Source organism: Pipistrellus hanaki, assembly GCF_964339955.1.
Source record: "Pipistrellus hanaki genome assembly, chromosome: 8".
Classification (NCBI taxonomy): domain Eukaryota; kingdom Metazoa; phylum Chordata; class Mammalia; order Chiroptera; family Vespertilionidae; genus Pipistrellus; species Pipistrellus hanaki.
The window spans coordinates 45,308,787-45,331,451 of NC_140510.1; the positions used below are offsets into that span (position 1 = coordinate 45,308,787).

General features: G+C 40.4%; 1 protein-coding gene across 4 annotated transcripts in view; it reads right to left on the reverse strand.

The window, feature by feature from the left end:
- METTL8 (methyltransferase 8, tRNA N3-cytidine) overlaps positions 1-22,665 on the reverse strand; it is an 88,298-nt gene that overhangs the window by 62,181 nt on the left and 3,452 nt on the right. For 3 of the 4 annotated variants that reach the window (XM_084892342.1, XM_084892339.1, XM_084892340.1), the window contains exon 2: positions 14,712-14,901. The exons of the other annotated variant lie outside the window; for it this stretch is intronic. The gene's annotated coding sequence lies outside the window, so the exon portion shown is untranslated. The remainder of the gene's footprint in view (positions 1-14,711; positions 14,902-22,665) is intronic. 4 annotated transcript variants of the gene reach the window in all.

The following is a 22,665-nucleotide window of genomic DNA, read 5'->3' on the forward strand; positions in this document are numbered from 1 at the left end:
TTAAAATAACACAAAGAAGCCGAAGCCGGTTTGGCTCAGTGGTAGAGCGTCGGTCTGCGGACTGAAGGGTCCCAGGTTCAATTCTGGTCAAGGACATGTATATTAGTTGTGGGCACATCCCCGGTGGGGGGTGTGCAAAAGGCAGCTGGTCGATGTTTCTCTCTCATCGACGTTTCTAGCTCTCTATCTCTCTTCCTTCCTCTCTGTAAAAAATCCATAAAATATATTTAAAAAACAAACAAAAAAAAATACCACCTCTTCAAAAAATAAAATAACACAAAGAAGTACAGCTAAAATTATTCCATTCACTGGAAAAAAGGAAGAACAGAGGAAATAAACACAGATGGGACAATTAGTAATCAAAGACCAAGGAGGCATATATAAACCCAACCATATCTTACATTCAATATAAATGAACTCTAATGAAAATACATGGATTGTCAATTTATACAAAAAAAAGCAAGAACCCACTATATACTGTCTATAAGAGAAACACTTTAAATATAAAAATACAAATATATTACAATATTAAAAAGAGGTACATGCAAATACTGCATGAGAAGTACTGGTGGAGCTATATTAATAGACAAAGTAGGCTTTTAAAAAAGACTATTTCAGAGCTAAAATGGGACATTTAATAATGATGAGCCAATTTATCGAGATAACAATCCTAAATGTGCATGTATATAATAACAAAGCTTTAAAATACAGGAAGCAAAAATGAACACAATTTTTTAAAAGATGAAATTAACAAATTCACAATAATACCTGGAGATTTTAATAACCCTCTCTCAGCAATAAATAGAACACTATGAAACAAACGATCAAAAAATCAATAAAGATAGAAAAGATTGAGGATTATCAGCTTAATTTAAATGACACAGAAAGAACAATATCTAATAACAACAGAATACACATTCTTTTCCAGTGAACATGGAACATTTAAAATGCCAAGGTAGACCCTAAAAAAAGACCATATATCCCAGGCTATAAAACAAGTCTCAATAAATTCCAAAGTATTAAAATCATATGGAGTATGCTTTTTGATCATAATACTAAATGGTAATATTTTTGATGAATTGACTTATTAATAAATATATTTCCTTATCTCTAATAGTAAGTTACTATTAGAGATAAGGAAATATATTTATACTTTGTCTAATACTTTGTCTAATACTAATATAACCCCACCAACTGTCTTATGCATTGTTTATGGCATATCTTATAAAAAATGTATTTATATGTTTTTATTTAAAATGCTTCTCTTACAGAAGCAAATAGTTGATTTTTCCTTTTCTATCCAAACATAATAATATCTAGAAAAATTCCTAACTATTTAGAAATTAAGCAACACACTTCTAAATAACCTATGGGTCAAAGATTTATATGAGTTAGTAAATGTTAAGGCAAACTAGAAAATATGTTAATTGAATAATAAAGAAATCTAATGGGATGCAATGTTACCAAAGCCATGTTTAGAGGAATATTTATTAGAAAGAAAGAAACATCTCAAATCAATGATCTCAGCTTAAATCTTAAAAAGGCAGCTCAGCTGGTGTGGCTCAGTGGTTGAGCATCAACCCTTGAACCAGGAGGTCATGGCTTGATGCTGGGTCAGGGTAGGCCCAGGTTACGGGCTCTATTCCCAGTGGGAGTCAGCCAATTACTTTAGTTCAGAGCAGAGACGTACGAAGGCAAGAAGGATCTCCACAAATCCTTGTTAGGTGTTTGGGTTTTTATTTACAGTTGAAAGCCACTGAAAAGGTTTGGGGTCCTGATTCTTCATCTAACTTAGTTTAAACTAATTCTGCCATATCAAATTCTGTCCATATACTCAAGTGGTATTTTTTTTTTTTTTTTTTTTTTTTACTTACTTTGCCTATAGGTTTCGACTTCCTTCCTCTTGCTGACTGTAGAGCCATGGCTCTCTGAGATCTCAATGCCAAGACCCAGTCGTGAATAGTCAGTTGGCAAAAGCAATCACTAAGGAACAGATCCAGAAAAGAACTGCAGCTCTTAGGAGTACTGGAGCAACAGAATTTCACTGTATAAACAGCATTTATGATGCTATCAAGTATACACAGGTATGCCATGAAGAGCTGACACACTTCCAGCTAGGTAAGAGTGCCTATTTTAGAATGCAAGGATAAAACAAAGAGTCTTGATATAGTATGACACGCCAAGGAGAAGATGGCTTTAATACTTAGCAGTTTGCTGGGCCCCCCACTATCACCACATTGTGCTGGTAGCAAAAGAACAGCCCTCGGTACTGAAGGACAATTTGTGGAGAAGAGATCTCTGCTCTAGCTCCAGATTAGGGCTGGATGTTTTGCTTCCCACTAAAATGGAGCCCTTTTCACGATGACTCACACATCTGCCTACTAACTACAACAAACTCTACCACTATAGGTAAAATATATGTACAAGGGTATTTCATGTTACAAACATGAAAGTATTTCTTAAATAACTGCAAATCCTATTTATGTAGAATAACAGTTTTAAGTACTGTTTAAATAAAAAGGATAATTTTAGTTAAAGAAAATACTTCATAATATATTTTGCAAATTGGAAAATATCTTTGAGAAAACAAAGCACTAATTCCAATTTATTTTTCATGGAAATCAGAATTTTTTAAAATGTTTGCCACATTTAAGGCCCTAGTCTAAGCACTTTGCATGTATTATCTTATTTGACCCCTATTTCCCTATCAAGAGGCACTATTTTTATACTCATACTAGAGGCCCGGTGCATGAAATTCATGCACGGGGGGTGGGGGTGTCCCTCAGCCCAGCCTGCATCCTGTCCAATCTGGGACCCCTTGAGGGATGTCCGATTGCCCATTTAAGCCCAATCCCACAAGACTGCTGGCTCCCAACTGCTCGCCTGCCTGCCTTCCTGATTGCCCCTAGCTCCTTCTGCCTGCCAGCCTGATCACTCCTAACCACTCCCCTGCCAGCCTGATTGATGCCTATCTGCTCTCCTGCCAGCCTGTTTGCCCTAACTGTCCTCCCCTGAAGGCCTGGTCCACCTCAACTGCTCTCCCCTGCAGGCCTGGGTCCCTCCCAACTGCCCTTCCCTTCAGGTCTGGTTGCCCACAACTTCCCTCCTCTGCTGGCCAGGTCACCCCTAACTGACCTCCCCTGCAGGCTTGATTGCCCACAACTGCCCTTCCCTTCAGGCCTGGTTGCCCACAACTTCCACCCCTGCTGGCCATCTTGTGTCCACATGGGGTCAGGATCTTTTACTACATGGGGGCAGCCATCTGGTGTGTTGGAATGATGGTCAATCTACATATTACTCTTATTAGATAGGACAGAGGCCTGATGCATGGTTGGGGGCCAGCTGGTTTGCCCAGAAGGGTGTCCCGGATCAGGGCGGGGATTCCCTTGGGGAGTGGGGTGGCCTGGGAGAGGGGCCTGTGGTGGTTTGCAAGCCAGCCACGCTTTCCCTGGCAACCCAAGTGGGGGCCCTGGTATCTAGGGCTTATTTATCTTCTACAATTGAAACTTTGTAGCCTGGAGCGGAGCCAAGCCTCCTTCTTGCTCCTGTGGCGGCAGCCATTTCTGTTGGGACTTATGTATCTTCTATAATTGAAACTTTGTAGTCTTAAGCAGAGGCCTGGGCCGGCCAGGGTGTGCGGAAAGCTTGGCTTCCTCCATTGCTGGGGCAACCCTAACCTCCTGCTCTTTCCAGCTCCGTGGCTGCCACCATTTCTGTTTGGATTTATGTATCTTCTATCATTGAAACTTTGAAGCGTTGAGTGGAGGCCTAGGCCAGCAAAGGCAGACAGAAAGCTTGGCTTCCTCCATTGCCAAGGAAACCCAGGCCTCTATCTTGCTCTCTGTGGCAGTAGCCATCTTGGTTGGGTTTATTTGCATATTCGCTGATTGGCTTTTGGGTGTGGATTGGAGTGATGGTTGTAACGGAGTGATGGTTAATTTACATATTACTCTTTTATTAGATAGGATTACAGAAGAAACCTCCATATGGGATGAAGTAATATGGTAAAGTCACCCATTCAATAATTGATGGGGCTTCGATTTGGACCCAAGCAGTCTAACTGGAGATCCCATACTCTGACTTGACTTTTTTTGTGTGTGAACATTTTTATTATTCACATACGTACAATTCACCCATTTGTGTTCCACTTTTGTACCCTATACATGCAAGAAGGATCATAGTACTGATTCTCCAGTCAGCTCTGGGTTGCTAATTTATTGTAACTGACTTAAGGAGGCCAGAATTCCTTCTCTCCCTTCATCTCTCTCAATTCTGTTTCTTCTCTTGGGCCTTAATCAAATAGCAAGTAATGCCCCTGGGAGACACTAGTCCCCAGATTTAGGAGAAGCAGTTATTCTTTCCAGTCCTCACATTTCAAGGTACAAGCAAAGCACCCTCGCCTCACATAAATAATGTAACATTTTTAACACCCAGTTCTTTTCTTTTTTTCTTCTTCTTTTTTTTAAAAATATATTTTTATTGATTTTTTACAGAGAGGAAGGGAGAGCAATAGAGAGCTAGAAACGTCGATGAGAGAGAAACATCGACCAGCTGCCCCTTGCACACCCCCCACCAGGGATGTGCCCGCAACCAATGTACATGCCTTTAACCGGAATCGAACCTGGGACCTTTCAGTCCGCAGACCAAAGCTCTACCACTGAGCCAAACCGGCTTCGGCCACCCAGTTCTTTTCAACTGGGCTACTCTCACTCAGCTGAGGAGTGGCGGCAAAGACGGACATGTTTCCCTTGCTACTAAGCTTGATCCTAAGATTGCATTCTCACATCTCAATACTATTAGCACAGCACCAAAGAACTAGAGCACACAGTACTGCTGGTTGTTTGCATTATCCTTGGAGCACTTGGTTGGCTCTGAGCAAAAACTATTTGTAAGGATTCCCAGTTGTCTCACTCGTGAAAATCTCGTGGGGAAAACTGCTGTAAAATATACACTAAATGCCTGCCCTCCGTTTAAAAGTTAACTCCTCTTCTATATTTCCCAAGTTCTGAGCATTTTTCAACTAAACAAATTAGTGAGACATTCATGTTTTTACCTTTGTAATTGTTTAGCTTTTTTCAGCGGGGAAGCTGGTACAAGTTCTCATTCAGAGGAACAGTATCTTCTTGATAAAGCTGCACTGACATTACCTGAGAGGCTAGCATTAATGAGAGCAAATTAAAGTGCTATTGTTGTACTGTGTTGGAGAGTGAACGCCAACAGGTAAGAAACACTTGAGTATCAAATGCTTTGTGGTGAAAGTCCAAGCTTCAATTCCCCCTCTAAATGTCAGTGAGCTCCAAGGGTAGCCATCTGTGAGGTAAACAGTCCGGGCAACTTGTACAGCTTGTTTTCATCTTTCTTTGGATGGTTATAATTTCTTGGTATAAATAAGGTTATTAACAACAACAGAACAATAACAATTACAGCAAGTATTTACAGAGCACTTTGATGTCAGTCACTGCAGCTTCAAAATGGGAAACTCATGCTCAGTGTTTTGCTCTCCATGACCACCCTTAAAGGCGGCCATCCCCTGCACTCACTCACAAAAAAGAAAGGCTACTGGAAATCACAAGTTATATATATATATATATATATATATATATATATATATATACACACACACACACACACACACACACACACACATATCATATATTATTGAGTTTTTATAGAGAGGAAGAGAGAGGGATAGAAAGCTAGAAACATCGATGAGAGAGAAACATCGATCTGCCTCTTGCACCGCCCCCCCACTGGGGATGTGCTCGCAACCAAGGTACATGCCCTTGACCGGAATCGAACCTGGGACCCCTCAGTCTGCAGGCCAACGCTCTATCCACTGAGCCAAACCAGTTTCAGCTCACAAGTTATTTCTTTAAGGGTTTCATGTAACCCATCTCAAGCCTGCCTCAATCCAAAATACCTGAAGGGTATACTATTCTAATTACTCTGGAAGTTGTCTCTAAAAAACAGTATGCTGGACCAGAATGAAATCTGTTGTAACTCATTCATCTCTTTTCACATTTGTGAGTGCTTTACAGTAACTTCTGGAGGCATTCATTAGATTTGATGGGCTGATGAAGGAAATTAAGTTGCATTCATACTTTGTGTGTAATCAGTAAGATGGAACTTCTGTTTTTTTTATTCGACACAGAGAAAGGGCCAGAGAATTTTAAAAATAAAATTCATGGGAATGGCATAATTTCAACATGAGAACAGGCAAGCTGAAAGTTTCAGAAACCATATAGAATTTCTACAGGATTACGAGTAGGAGGCCAGAGTATATTAGATGCACCTGTACTTTTTACCTATAATAGTCAGATGCTGCTCCCTTTGGGGTCACCTCTTTTCTTCTCTTGTCTTGAACAGTCTTTTTTGGCCTGGCCTTCTGTCAGTCATCTGGCATTTTGTTCTTATTCAAAAGATCAGTCTTCCTAAAGACTCACCTCTCGGCTACTCTGCAGCTGGAGGAGACATGTGATTATGTTCTGGCTAAAGCTTTTGTTTAAAAAGGGAAAGGGGTCAGAAGATAGCTTGCTGTCACGGACACACCTGCCTCCTTCCTGAACTTAGATGTGATGCTGAGTACAGAGGAGGAATGGGGCCTGGTCCTTGATGGTACCACCTTCCCCTGGACTTCTTGCTAGATGAGAAAAAGAAATTCCAAATTTTATCCACAACCAGGTTTTCTGTTATTTTCATTCAAGGGGATTCTAACAAATAATAACCATTACTGTTAAGTCCTGGGAATCCAGGGGCAAATCCGTTTGGTTCCTGCCTTCAAGAACCTTAACATCAAGTGAAGAAGTTGAGATGAAAACAAAGAGTCTGCTACATGTATAGCAGAGGTAGGTATAAGGTTCTACTAGAGCACAAAGGAATGAATAAGTCTATTGATAATGGCTAGGAAAAGCTTCCCAGTGGGGACAACATTGTGTTGGGTCTAAAAGAACAAGTGGGGATATTCCAAGAGGAGGAGGGTGAAAGCCAGAGCATCTCAGGCAGAGGGATTAGTACAAATAAAGACAAAGAAGTATGAAAGTGCACGTTATAGTCAGAGAATAAAAAATAATTTGGAAAAATATGCTAATAACTTTGGAAATGAATAGAGTCTATAATTAGCACTGTACTCCAGTTGATAAAAGGTTGAGAACTCTGAAACTAGTATATAGATATACTGGAACTGAACAACTCAGAAATAGTGAGCAAACAGTGGGAACCAAGTTTCTTATCCTTTACTCTGCCAGCTGAGAGGGCCTAGAAACAACCACAACCCACTACAAAAAACACACACTGAGCACCCGGAACTTATTTCCTAGTATCATTCACTAATAAAGGGAACCAGGGCACTTTGGAGAAATGGCTAATTGTAGGACTGGGTGAGGGAATATAAGATAAATTTGTAGCATCTTTTAGTGCCAGAAAGTAGGAAAGTGTTCAAAACAATAAAACAAAACAATCACTTATCCTTTGAGACAACATGGAGGGATCTGGAGAGTATTATTCTAAGCAAAATAAGCCAGTCAGAGAAAGACAAGTACAATATCACATTGGCTCACTCATTTGTGGAATATAATGAACAAAATAAACTGATGAACAAAATAGATCCACAGATGTAGAAGCAGGGAACAGACTGTTGAATCTCAGAGGGAAGGGAGGGTTGGGTGGGGAGAGTAAGAAAAGATCAACCATATATGCATGTATGTATATATGCATAACCCATGGACACCGACAATAATGTGGTGAAGGCCTTTTGAGTTTCTTAACCCATATCACCTAGTAACAAAAACAGTAACACTAGCAATGAGAAGGAAATGAGCCTCTTTGAATGAAAGGCTCTCGCAGTGTGGTTAGAAAGAACCACAAGGCCATAAACACCTATGAAAGAGAAACATTTTGAACAAAGGCTAAAATGTGGACTCTTATCCAACATCTCATTTTAATATGAAGGTCATTATAATAGATCTCCAACCCTTATTCTTCAGGAACAATCTCCTACTGGACTCAGGGTTTGTCAAACTAAGGCCCCATGACAAATTAAAAAAATTTTTTTTACATGAGGTTATGTTTGTTGAATTTAGAGAATGAAAGGGAGAGGGAAGGAGAGAAGGAAGGGGGTGAAAAAGAGGGAGAGAGAAACATCAATGTGAGAAACAATGATCGGCCACCACCCATATGTGCCCTGATTGGGGATCAAACCCACAACCTAGGTATGTGCCTGAGCAGGAGTCAAACCTGATATCTTTTGGTGTACAGGACAAAGCTCCAACTACAATAATTGAGCCCCAGCGCAGGACCCATACCTAATTTTTAAACTGTGGTTTTATAATCCTATATAATAAAAGCCTAATATGTTAAGTGCCCAGTCATGTGTTCAATCATTCAAAGTCTAATATGCTAATGATATGCTAAGGCTGCTCAACTGCTCACAATGATATGCATTAACCACCAGGGGGCAGATGCTCTGACCAGTAGGTTAGCTTGCTGCTGAGGTTCAGCTGATCAGGACTGAGAAGCTGCGCTGAACATGCCCTGGAGCCCTCCCACAGTCCTTCTCTGCCCCAATTGTGCACCGATGGGGTTCCTCAGCCTGGCCTGCACCCTCTCAAAATCCAGGACCCCTCAGAGGATGTAGGAGAACCGGTTTTGACCCCATCCCGGAGGCCAGGCTGAGGGACCCCACTGGTGCACAAATTCGTGCACCGGGCCTGTAGTAATAATAATAGTAATAATAATAATAATAATAATCTAAGAAAATCAATAGGAACAAATGTAAACTGCTACTTGACTTCAATGCCTGTGTTTGCATTTATGATCTTTCTGGCAGCAAGCAGCACAGATATAATATGAGTGATGCATCTGACTTTGCAGCACACTGTTAAAGATTCTGCAGTATTCTGAACAGAGAAAAGTGATGAGGGAACTGAGAAGACACACAGCATAGTATGGATAGGCTGGAGTCCAAAGAGCCTGTGTAGCAGTGGTCAGTCAATTTATTGTTTATAATGAGCGCTGCAAATGAATTTTGGTGAAACACCAGCAGTCACATTATGATACTGCTAATTTGAATTTTACTGGCTTTGTGGTTATATCTCTCTTAGCTATTTTGATTTTGTCATTGAATAAGAGCTCTATGCAAAAGAAACTTATACCTCGACTTATATAGTAATATACTAAAAATATTTTAAGTCAACCCAGGGGTCTGCAAATTTTTCTTTCTTTAAATGAGCATTTATAAATTTTTCAACATTGAGAAATACAGCATCAGAAGATTCCACTCCAGAGCATTCTACTTTTATTCCTCCTTAATAGCAGGAATATCTCAAGAAGGGCAGAATCACCTCAATTCTCCTTGAAAAGCAATTTCAGGTGAAGAGGTGAAGGGTTTGAACTAAGTTATAAATCCAGGCTTTGTCACTTGCTATCAATATAACTTCTGATATATACTTAACTTTGTTAATCTCAATTTCCTGAATAAAATGTAGCTAATAAAATTATTTCAAAACACAAAAGTTACAAGAGGTGATCTATGTAGCATATTTGTAGCATGATGCTGGGTGCACGGTAAGTGTTCAATAAACTTTAGTTGATATTACTGTTCTTAGTCTGGCTCTTAAATTTCCATGAGTACTACACGGAGCTTCATGAATACTACAGGATTACACCTCCCATTATCCTTCTTGTTTTTTTTTGTTTTGTTTGTTTTTTAAATATATTTTATTGATTTTACACAGAGAGGAATTGAGAGGGATAGAGAGTTAGAAACATCAATGAGAGAGAAACATCAACCAGCTGCCTCTTACACACTCCCCATTGGGGATGTGCCCACAACCAAGGTGCGTGCCCTTGACCAGAATCGAACCCAGGTCCTTTCAGTCCACAGGCCGACGCTCTATCCATTGAGCCAAACCGGTTTCGGCTCCTTCTTGGTTTAAACAGTCTAAATAGTTCCATCTTCTCAAAAAGATGAAAAACTAATTTACCAATGAAGTCAGGATAATATAGTAGCAAGTACTGAATATAATAATATTCAGAAAATAATAAGCCTCAAGTTCAAATCCTTGTTCAGCTATCTACCAATCATGATTTTTTAAAATAATATTTTTATTGATTTCTTTTTAGAGAGGGAGGAAGGAGAGGAAGAGAGAGAAACATTGATGGGCTTCTCTTGCACGCCCCCTACTGGGGATAGATCCCACAACATGAGCATGTGCCCAGACTGGGAATCAAACTGGTGACCTTTTGGTGCATGGGATATTGCTCATCCAACTGAGCCACACCAGCCAGGACTACTAATCATGATTTTTGGTAAAGCCACTTACTTTGCCTGAGCCTATAGGCTCATTTGTAAAAATGGAGATAAATCTCAAGTCACAAGTTCTCACACAGAACATCATAAGCTACACAGGGTTCCACAAATGTAAAGTCAAATTATTATCCAGTGAATTCCAGAAACGTCTTTAAAGGGCACCCCTTAAAACTTAATAGAAAACACACACACACACACACACACACACACAAATTAATAAATTATTAGGAACAAACACCATTCCTACTTCCCACTGCTGAGCAATTAGGACACAAAGCCAAAGTGAAAGTAGCAATCGAGCCTTTTATTTACAGTAACGGTGTAAGCAAGAGAGCAAAAGAGGCGTGAGCTCATCAGTGTTCCGCTTCTCCCCATGGAATGGCATGAGGGAAGGATCAAGGGATGCAGCCCAGATGGGGGAAACTGTCGCACTGCCCAGGAGCCACCCCTTCCTCAGGCTCCTGTGACGGTCATGGATGTGGGGAAAGGGAAAGAGCTAAAAATAGAATGGCACTGAACCAACATGGAGAAAGAGTCTATACAGAAGGCCCCAATAAGGAGTCCTCTGAATGTAGTCTTCTGGGCTTGGAATTGTCAAATGACAAACTACAATAATTTAGTAACGAGTCTGATGTCCTTTATTCAAGGGAAACCAATCCAGGGATTGGGGGTGTCGGCATAAGAAATGTCCAAACTGTAGAGAACTTTGTGAGTTTCTGTGGGCCAAACTGATGACATACACTCCGGGGCAGCAGTGGGGTGGCAACAGTGGTGACGGTGGTGGCGGGTGGGTGAACCATAGCTGGGATTGGATTACAGGATAGTTAGCAAGATTATGTGCTCTCTTGAGGGTTAATATCCCTTTAGAGGGCTATTCTGATATTTCAAAGGTGTATTAACCTAGATGCATAGGAACAATAGGCAGATTTGGCTTACAAACTTGCACTAAAGAAGTTACAGGCCTGAGGCATGATCACCACCATGACCGGCCCAGTTAGGAAATTATTATTAGATCACCCTGTGAGGTTATTTTCCATAGAAACCCCATTTTCACCTGCCTGGGAGCACTGTGCCTCACAAGCAGTGGAGCAGTCTCCCCAAGGGATTGGGGGCAAGAGCAAGATTGTAAGGAGCGTTGGAAGAGGCAGTATGGCCGGAACCGGTTTGGCTCAGTGGATAGAGCGTTGGCCTGCAGACTGGAAGGTCCCAGATTCGTTTTGGGTCAAGGGCATGTACATTGGTTTCGGGCACAAACCGGTGGGGGCTGTGCAGGAGGCAGCTGGTCGACGTTTCTCTCTTATCGATGTTTCTAGCTCGCTATCCTTCTCCCTTCCTCTCTGTGAAAAATCAGTAAAATATATTTTAAAAAAAAGAAAAAAGAAAAAAAAGAAGAAGAAGAAGAGGCAGTATGAAAACAGGGCGTGGTTGGTTGGGAGGACAGGGATTCCTTACAGAGCTACCAAGTCCTATTTTCTAGGGTCAGGTGAACCAATGTTGAGTGGGAGGACTGTGATTGGTGTCTGTGAGGTTTTCCTGACAGGTGTTTCCTGAAAGTGCAGGCTGCAGAAACCACCATTTTGTGGGTCCTGACGCACGAATGCACTATCAGAATGCAGGTACACACATGGACATGGCTGCCCGGGGGCCTCGTGGGGAGGGCGGCTTCTCCCCAGAGGCCTTCCAGGAAAAGCCTTGTAATGGTCTGTGGTCAGGCCTGAAAGATCCCCCACAGGAGTCTGATCTAGAGCCTGCTCCTCACCCGAAGGAAAAAAGAACACAAGTATTCTTTACCCAACACATAATAAACATTATTCTGAGAAATGATATAAACAAAAAAACTAATACATTTAATGTGGATAAGGGGTTCTGTGGAAAGTAACCTCACAGGGTGAACTGATCATAAATTCCTAGCTGGACAGGTCACAGTGGGTGGTCATGCCCCAGGCCCACAACTTCTTACTGAAAAAATTATAAGCAAGCTGTCTATTGTTCCTGTGCATCTAAGTTAGCACGCCTTTGAAATACCAGAAGCAATACCCCTTGAAGGCGTGATCACCTTCAAGAGAGCATATAATTTTAACTATCCTATCAGCCAGTTCATGCCGTGCTTTCTCCCACCGTCATGTCATCTTCCTTATGTTCTCTCCTTGATTTCAAATGCATAAAAGAAACCGCAAAACTGTTCATCTCCTAAGCATTTGAGATCTTGCTTCCCAAGCAACTGTCTTCAGTTTTGGTTCAAATAAACTTACAAAAATTCTCTGTAGGTTTTTTTCTTATGTAAACATTAAGAATCATTTCTTTAAAAGCCCATGAATAATAATGCTGCAGCAAGTTTCTTAAGAATAGAGAATTTTAGTTATATTCCTAACTTCTAAGGAACATAGCATATAGAGAAACCTTAATAATCTTCAACCTATAAAACTCTTATTTCTAAGATCACTTGTAAGTCAGTAGTTAAAAGCTCAGAACCACATTTTTAGAGGAACATTTCAAATGGTGATTAATATACCAGGCTAGTCCACACATTTTTTTAAATCCATAATGTGAATGAAAGAAATTTGTTTATTTTAAATGGCTTTGGAAAACTGTCAAATTCCATTTTCCCAAATAGCTGAAGCACTGCCTGGGGCAACCTGAATCTTATTTAATACAAAAACAATCTGATTAAATGATTCTTTTAAAACAACAACAAAAAACCCATAATACCTATCAGCCATCTCTTTGCCACCTGATAATATAAGAAATAACTATAAAAAAAAATGCTGTTTAACTAAAAACTAGACCTGTACATCAAAATAAGTGTAGTGCCTTCAAATCAGTCACATTAAGAGATTACTATTTACTCTAATAATAGTAAAACATCCTTGAAATTCCATTTTCAGATAATGGCCTAATGGCAAGCTTACTGATTCTTTTTAATATCCTCAGTGGTGGCAAATTCTTTGCATTAAGATATATACCCTTTGTTGTCTTTAGAGTAGTGTTCTTGTTGCCATAAATGTATAGATTCCCAACATAACCAGCTTGGAAATATCATATCCATTGAGATATAGCTTTTGGTATTTTCTGTTTCCTTAAACAGTCTTAAACAGCCAAACCTCATAAATCAAGTTCACACAGTACAAACTGTACTACCACAAATGATAGTATCCTTTTTTTAAGAAGCCAAAACTATCTGGAAATATGAGCTAGATGTTTTTTGTTTTTTTAATTTAAAATTTTCTTAAATATATGGATAGGAAAAATAGGAAATATACAGGGGGAAGATCCCTTTTATGACTGCAACAAGAAATGTGAAATACCTAGCATTAAGGTGGCATTAATGTACAGGACTGATATAAAGAAAGTTACAGAAGCGCATAGAAGATAATTTTAATAAATAGGAGGAAGACAGTACATGGGTTTCCGAAGTTGAAGATTAAATATTTGTAAAAATGTACATTCTTGCCAAAATCATCCATAAAATTAAACTTGTTGCAATCAAAATTCAAAAAATGTTTTTGGAGAACTTGAACACATAATTTAAAAGTTCATCTGGAAGAATAAACATGCAGGAAGTGCCAGGAAAATACTGGAGAGGAAGTGAATGATGCTGGTTGTGTCAAGATAGGGTTAAGGAGGTGGGGAGAGCTTGCTCTTCCAGACATTACAATATAGTATGATGCTCTGCCTGCCACCGGGAATAGAGCCCGCAATCTGGGCATGTACCCTGACTGGAATCAAACCCGTACCTTTTCGGTGCACAGTTCAATGCCCAACCAACTAAGCCACACCGGCCAGGGCAAGGTATATTTTATATACTATAATGATATGTGTCAATATTAGGAAGACTTGTATAACTCAGTGAACCAACAGTTTCCAGGTGACCAACATATGGTATCACAAAATCATGCATGGGTAAAAGATCCATTCAAAGTACAAGACAGACCAATGAATTAAATGTAACAGACCAATGGATTTAAATATTATATGGCAGTTAACCTTTAAGAAACTATCCCATATTGGAATTCGGTGTAGTGTCAAAGGAAAATATTCACACTCTTCTGAAGAGACTGTTAAATTACTCACTCCTCCCCTTTCTAACTTCTTATACATCTGTGTGAGATTACATTTTCTTCAAATACATCAACCAGAACATATCGTAACAGTCTTAGCAGAGGCAAATATAAAATCCAATCATCTTCTCTTAGTCCCCACGTATCACACCCCAGCGCAATGAACAATGATTCCTGCCACCCTCACTTTCCCACCCGATGGCAGACGATCCAGATTCTCCCTGTAGGAGTTTGGGTCCCCAGCGTCTCCCCAGAGATCAGAGTAATTGGGAGCTTGTCTTCCTTCCGGTTGAAAGAAGCAGTGCACCCAGACACCTGCCACCAGCCCAATTCACACACCTCCGTACCTCAGATTTTCAGCGCTTGTGCACGTCTCAATGCTCTTCTCTCTTTCCTTCTAGTTGTAGAACTTCCACTCAGCCACCTTTCGTGGTTCTGGGTGATAGACGTTTTGCTTTTAGTTGAAGTTTTGAAATTGTTGTGCGAGGCAGCAGTTTAGGGGTTTACCTATGCCGCCATCTTGGTTTCCTCCTCGGTCTAGAAAAATTTATAATAGTTATCTGTCATTGAAAGGTTCAAGGAGACCCTTATATTTTCTTTTTATTTTTATTTATTTATTTTTTTAAATATATATATTTTATTGATTTTTGTACAGAGTGGAAGGGAGAGAGATAGAGAGTTTGAAACATCAATGAGAGAGAGTCATTGATCAGCTGCCTCTTGCACACCCCCTACTGGGGATATGCCCGCAACCAAGGTACATGCCCTTGACCGGAATCGAACCCGGGGCCCTTTAGTCTCCAAGCCGACGCTCTATATTTTCTTTTTAAATTTTGAATGTACTTTTCTTTAAGTAAACTCAAGCTACTTTTACAATCAGAAAACATGAAAATATTTTTTAAATCACTAAGTACAATATATAATTCTATATAATGTTTACGGGTAGAGGATCCATGCTTGGGAAGAAAAAAAAGATGGTATAGGCAATATTAACAGTAACACTAGAAAGGTTTTCAAAATTTTCTGGTGGTCACCCATTTACACGGAGGGAAGACGGCATGGAATCTAGGAGAGCCCGGTTAATGGGATCCAGACAGGGTGCCATGGGTGGCTGGATTCAAGACCCAAACACACTATGGCCAAAGAAGTCCAGAGAAAGGTTACTTTTAAAAAACCCCAATTTGTTAAACCAGGTTAAGGCAGAAAATTGCAGATTCTGAGCAGGTAGGGCAAAGAGCCCTGAAAGAGAAAGAAATTATTAGAAAAGGCAAAGAGTAGCCGGAGGAGGTGGAAAACAGACAAGTAATTCATACCAGAATGTCAAATTCCGGTCACCCAGAAACTTCCTGTTCACCAACTATGGCTGGAACTTGCTACTTGCTACAGTGCTGTGTGACATTATGGCTGCTCTCCCTCTTCATTTGGTAACTGTTTCTCATGTGCCAGAACCTTTTCATTTATAGCACTTGTTAATCGTCAGGCAGCAAACACAGATGGCAGCAGTCTGGTCTGCCCAGCCCAACTCCTGGGAAAGCTTTTGCACCCTCTGCTGGTCAGCTCTGCACCAGAACAGAAGGGTCTGTTTCTGAAGGAGACAATTTCCCAAGTCACAGGGACACACTTTTGTGTTCTCTCCCAGGTTTCAGTGAAGAGTTTGGAAACCATCTTCTCAAACTGTGCCCTTGACCCCAAGAGACAATCCCAGATCAAAACAATGCCTTCATTGTTTACACCAAAGAAAACATCATAAAAACTGAAGTCCCATGAGAAAATATACCATCAAAGGCATTTATATTATTTTTTAAATTTATCTTTACTGTTGAAAGTATTACAGATGTCCATTTTTCCCCATTGCCCCTGCAACTCCCACCATCAAAAGCATTTTAAATTCAAATGATTTCACCTGATTACATAATAAATAAATAAAGGTATGCAGATGATTGCAAACTTAATAAAGACCCTTTAGAGCTTTATTCTGGTTGAAAACCTGAGAATTATTATAACAATAATATTTGTATAGGTTTTACAACTTACAGGAAGCTCTCATTTTCACACCTAATCCTTACAACAATCCTATAATTGAGAAAGGAAGGCAAACAAGCATTTTTTATTATCACCCTTTAACAGATGTGGAAGATGAGACTCAAAAGAGGTTTCGTGAGTTGCCTTGATCACAAAATACCAGAGCCACCATTCAAGCAGGCCTCCTCACTCCACACTCTACATCCTACGCAGGACACTCTTCTGCCTGTGCTGCTGGTCCATCAGGAGTTTTCTTAAGAATTGGTATGTATTTTAGGTAGAGAAGAAGAAGGCCTAAAACACGTTTCTATAATACTAGTGAACCGGTGCACAAAATTTGTGCACATTAAAAGGAAATTAATTAGAGGAAATATTTTAATATTGCTATTTGCCCTTTCTCTATAATAGAAGTGTCAGAATTAAAAGAAAATTAGTAAAATGTACATGAAAATCTTCCTCCTGTCAGAGTCTGGGGCACACTACAAGAACCAGAGTCAAGTCCCCGCCCACCCACATGTGCCTTGAAATCATGCAAGACCAGATGCGGCTGGCCCCACCCCTGTCAAGCCCTGCTGAGTGGGGGGTGCAGCTTGAGGTCCCCCATCAAGCCCTGCCAGACAGGGGGCACAGCCTGAAGGGCTCCGTCAAGCTCTGCCAGGTGGGGGACATGGCCTGAGGTCCCCCAACCTGGTGCCAGGGCAGGGGGTACAGCCTGATGTTCTCTGTCAAGCCCCACCAGCAGGCTGCGCAGCCTCAGGTCCCCTGCCCTGGCCCAGCACCACACAGCCTCAGGTTCCCCGCTGATTGCTCGTTAAGGCTCATTATGGGAACTCGACCTCCGCTGTGGGCACAGCCATCTTGTTACAGTGTGATGGTCAATTTGCATATTCCATCTTTCTTAGGCTATTTCATTTTGTTTCAAATATCACCAAAATTTTAGATGCTGAATCCTAAATCTGAGTGATTTGCACTGGAGGGAGTCCTAAAAGAAACATCAGTTTAACAAGGGAAGTGGACATTTTAGTGAGGAATCTCCTGAGAACCAAATAAAGTTAACTTCAGCATTTCAATGTGTATCACGCTTATGTCCATAAAAAGTAGGTCCTGTCAGGCTTTCTAGCTTCTGCATCACTCACTCGTGTAGCATGAAACTAGTGTTGGGAATCCTCAAGTTCTGGTCCTGCTTTCCCTTGAATCTCTATCATTTCCCCCCTTATGAACAAAGATTTACGGGCACTGTTCTGCTGGAGTTCCAAGCTAAAAATCAGTATGCTGAAGAAGAGAGATTCAGTGAAATCTAGCTAATATCACGGAGCTCCCGAAACTAAAGAGCAAAGCAAAGTAGCAATGATAAACAAAATCAAAGAATTACATAGTGCTGTGTGCCAGGCTTTACTCTAGGTGCTTTACATCCAGTGACTCATTTAGTTCTCCAAGAACCTATTTAACAGACAAGCACACTGAGGCACAGTGCAGTTAAGTACTTCTACCCTGTTTCCCCGAAAATAAGACAGTGTCTTATATTAATTTTTGCTCCCAAAGATGTGCTAGGTCTTATTTTCAGGGGATATCTTATTTTTCCATGAAGAAGAATACGGTACACATTTATTGTTAAATGAAAATAAAGGAAATTTATTACCTGTATACGGTACGGTGGTACGGTAGTTGTCAACACAAACCAGACAAACTGTGAATCCTACAGTATCAAGAATTTACTCATTTATTCAATGACAATCATATCATCATCTTCTGGAACATCATCATAACAATCCAATTCCTGAATTTCCTGGTGAATTTCTTGTGACTCCATTTCTTTCAGAATCAGTGGACCAAATCTCTCATGTTTAGCCTAGGGGGGCCTTATTTTTTGGAGGGATGCCTTATATTTCACTCAGAAGGAAACCTGTAAGTAGGTCTTATTTTCGGAGAAACACGGTAGTTACTTAGGATAACCAGGCTCTCACAGCTAGTAAATAGTAAAGCTGAGATCCGGACCCAATAACTGAGTTCACTTTCTTAATCATTAAAGCTATGCTGCCTCTATATAGTGGTACCTTCCATATTTCTGTTGTATTTTTAAAGTATACTTTTAATTTTAAAACAATTTTAGATTTATAAAAAAGTTGCAGGTAGTATGGAATTCTCCTATTATTAAAATCTCACATTAGTATATATAGGTGATATAATTAACGAAGCCAATATTAACACATTGTTATAAATTTAAGCCCGTATTTTATTCATATTCTTCCGTTTTTACCTAGTGTCCTTTTTCTCTTCCGGGATTCTATCCAGGGCACCACATTACATTTAGTCATCGGCCCGCCTTAGGTTCCTTTGGCTCTAACGTACCTCAGACTTTCTTTGTTTTTGATGACCTTGACAGTTTTGAGGAGTGCTGATCTGGTATTTGGTGAAATGCTCAATAAATACCCATCTGATATTTTTCTCATGATTAGACTGGGGTAATGGGTTTTAGGAAGGAAAACCACAGAGTAAATTGCCGTTCTCCTCACATCATATCAAGGGTACACAATACGAACATAACTTATCACTGTGGATGTTAACCTTGATCACTTGGCTGAGGTAGGAGTTGACAGATTTCTCCACTTAAAGTTGTCCCCCGCACCCCCACCCTTCCCATACTGTATTCCTGAAAGGAAATGGCTATGTGCAGCCCACACTTAAGAAGTAGTGAATTATGCTCTACCTCTTTAAGGTAAGAATAACTACATAAAATTATTTGGAATTCTTTTGCATGGGAGATTTTTCTCTTGTCTCCCATTTATTTATTTATTCAATCATTTGTTCATAATAGTACTAGAGGCCTGTTGCACAAAATTCATGCACAGGAGGAGGGTCCCCTCAGCCTAGCCTGCACCCTCTCCAATCCTGGATTCTTCTCACAATCCAGGACTGCTGGCTCCTAATTGCTTTCCTGCCGCCTGCCTGATCACCCCTAACCACCTCTGCCTGCTGGCCTGATAGCCCCTAACTGCCTCCACCACCACCACCATCAGCCTGGTTGCCCCTCACTGTCCCCCCTCACCAGCCTGGTCATTCCAACTGCTTCCCTGCTGGACTGGTTGCCCCCAACTATCCCCCCTACCAGCCTAGTCACCTCTCACAGCCCTTCTCCCCCCTCTCCCCCGCCAGCCTGGTCACCCCCAAATTCCCCCCCCGCCACCCCCCGCCAGCCTGGTCGCCCCTCACTGCTGGCATGGTTGCCCCCTCCTGCCCTCCTCTGCCACCCTGGTAGCCCCTACTCCCCCCAATCCCTACTGGCCTGGTTGCCCCACACAGCCTGTTCAGTCATTTGGTTGTCCTCACTAACTCCCCTGCCGGCCTGGTCACCCCACACAGCCTGCTGTTCAGTTGTTTGGTTGTCCCTCACTAACCCCCCTGCAGGCCTGGTCGCCCCATGTAGCCTGCTGTTCAGTCGTTATTGTGAGGGTGTCCTGACCAATTTGCATATTACCCTTTTATTGGTATAGATGTACTCACAGATAATCATTTTAAACTTTGGATTATAACCCAATACTACTTTATTTTTTTTCAGTTGGCTCCTATATCCTTTGTTGACACACTCTCATCATTGTGTTTTTGTTTTTAGCACTTACTTACTTGCTGGCACTACAAGATGTTGCAGGCTCATATGTATGTGCCTTGATCCCATCTTAGAATCAGCCATTTCTCCAAAGAGCATTTGTTCCTTTTATCTTATTTGATATTATAATTTTTAAATTGACTTGAGAGAGAGAGAGAGAAACATCTATGACCATAAGAAGTAGATCCTATCAGGTTTTGTGGCTTCTATATCACTGAGAATCATTTATTGGCTGCTCCCTGCACACCCCCCACTGGGGATTGAGCCCGCAACCCGCTCATGTGCCCTGATCAGAAATTGAACCGTGACCTCCTGGTTCACAGGTGGACACTCAACCACTGAGCCACACCCAGTGGGCAGAACTTGCTCCTTTTTTTGAAAAATGGTCTAGGTACTGGGTGTGCTCCTTGCTACCATGTTGCTTCTAGGTTCTCTCAACTGACAAAAGCAAAGAACTGTATGTACATACTAAATCAAGTATATACACATCTTTATTATCAATGTTCCTCCATGTATCCATCTGTACCTAAAGTAAGCTAAACTGGAGTCCATACTAATGTCTGCAATTCTAATTCATTACCATGTGGATGGATCATTCTAGCCTTCTCCTCTTGCTAGTCTATAACCTCTCGCTCCAACAAAAAGGAACCTGATTACCAACATCCATTAACCAGTTATTCATTATTCAATTCCAGAACACAGGAATAGTGGTTTGAGAATTGTTAACCCATACCTCTGTGAGAAACATTCACTTAAGAGTATAGTGCATATGCATAGCTCCTATTGTCTTTCGTCTTACAGTTTCATTTTCAAAGTTACTTCCGTCAGTACCTTTTCCCTGGCCCCTTCAGGGAGGTTAGTTACCTCGTACATTTGTAATACAGTTAGATTCTTTTGTTACAGCCTGCATTCCATCCTAGAATCCCCACTACTCCTTAAATACTTCTTAAATTCTGCATATATTGCTTATTCTTTGTGCTAAAAAGCTCTGAGGATTTTAACAAATGCATAGTTTCACCAACCTAAAAAAAATAAAATAAATTAAAAAATCCTCCATTCTACTAATCAACCCTCTCCCCTCCCCAAACTCCCTGTTTCTGTTACTTTTTTCTCACAGACAATGTACTTGACATCTTTGCTTCTCATCCTTTCCTCTCACAACAATGTGTTCACATTTATAAGCTCATGTGATTCTCACTTCAACCCTGAGTGTCCCCACTTTAGCAGATGATTAAATGAAACTCAGAATAAGTGACTTGGTCAAGATCTCACTAAGTGGTGGTGCTGGCACTATACTTGTGCCTTGCAACCCTTGGTGTGATGCTCTTTCTACTACACAGTACTGTGTCCTTGTTTTCAGAAGGGAGGGAAATGGCTGTGCATAGAGACAAGAAGAAGAGAAGAAAGAAATGATGAATGGCAGAGACAAATGGCAGGGAGGTGGAGGGGGGGTGCAGTTAGAGAGCAACCAAAGGAATTATATGCATGCATATTAGCAAAACCAATGGACACAGACACTCGGGCGGTGGAGGCTTGCCCAGGGTGAGAATGGCTGGGAGAGGGGTCAATCGGGGGAAAAGGAGACATATGTAAAACTTTTACAATAAAAAATAAATAAATAAATAAAATAAAGAAATGATGGTTGGAAACTTTTACACTAAAAAGATAAGAAAGTAGAATTCTAGTACTGATCATTTGGTGAACCTCATATTCCAAAAACCTTTCTACTATGAAATACAAGAGGCTGGTTAAATATAATTAAAAATATATCTTGTTAACTGCGTCACTGAGTCAGCAAGAAGGAACAAGAAATCTTTGGAGACCAAAAGCTAGCGAACGTCCAGAAAGCTGAGTGAGAAACGAAGTCAGCAGCTGCCCAAATCCCACAATGTATGAAAAACAAACACATCACAACTTCTCTAAATTAACTCGTTTGTTTTAGCACTAGAAAATTATCCGAAATTCACCAAATTATCAGATTAAAGAAAAACAATTGTAGGATCACCTCAGCAAATAGAGAAAGTAGCTGATTAAATTCAACACTCATTCACAATTAAAAATCTAGTAAGACTTTTAGCAAATATGGGATGGAAGAGAATTTCATTAACCTGATAAAGAGTGGCTACCAAAAACCGACAATGTCATCCTTAATGGTGAACTATTAGAAGTTTGTAAAAGTGTATAAGACAAGAATGTCCACTATCACTGGTTCTATTCAACTGCACCAGAGGTCCTGGCTAGCAATGGAAGAAAGAGAGGAATAAAAGGTAAGGACTGAGAAAGAAATAACAAAACAGTCACAGTTTTCTAAGGACATGATTATCTACGTAGAAAAATCCCCCAAGCCCTACAAATGACAATTATCACTATTAAAAATAAAATTTAGCAAGGTTGCTAAAGAGAAGACCGATATACAAAAAAAAAAACACACCAAAAACAAACAAACAAAAAATCACAAAAAAAACCCCACACCTGCTTTTTTTATATACTAGCAAAAAAATATAGTTAGAAAGTCTAATTTAAAAATATACCAGTTATAATTCTGCCCAAAATATAACAATGTACTGAGGAAGTTGCAAATTATGAACTCTATTAGAAAAACTATTAAACTCATTGAAAGACACTAAAGATCTAAAATAAATGGAGAGACACATTGTCTTCATAGATAGGATAAT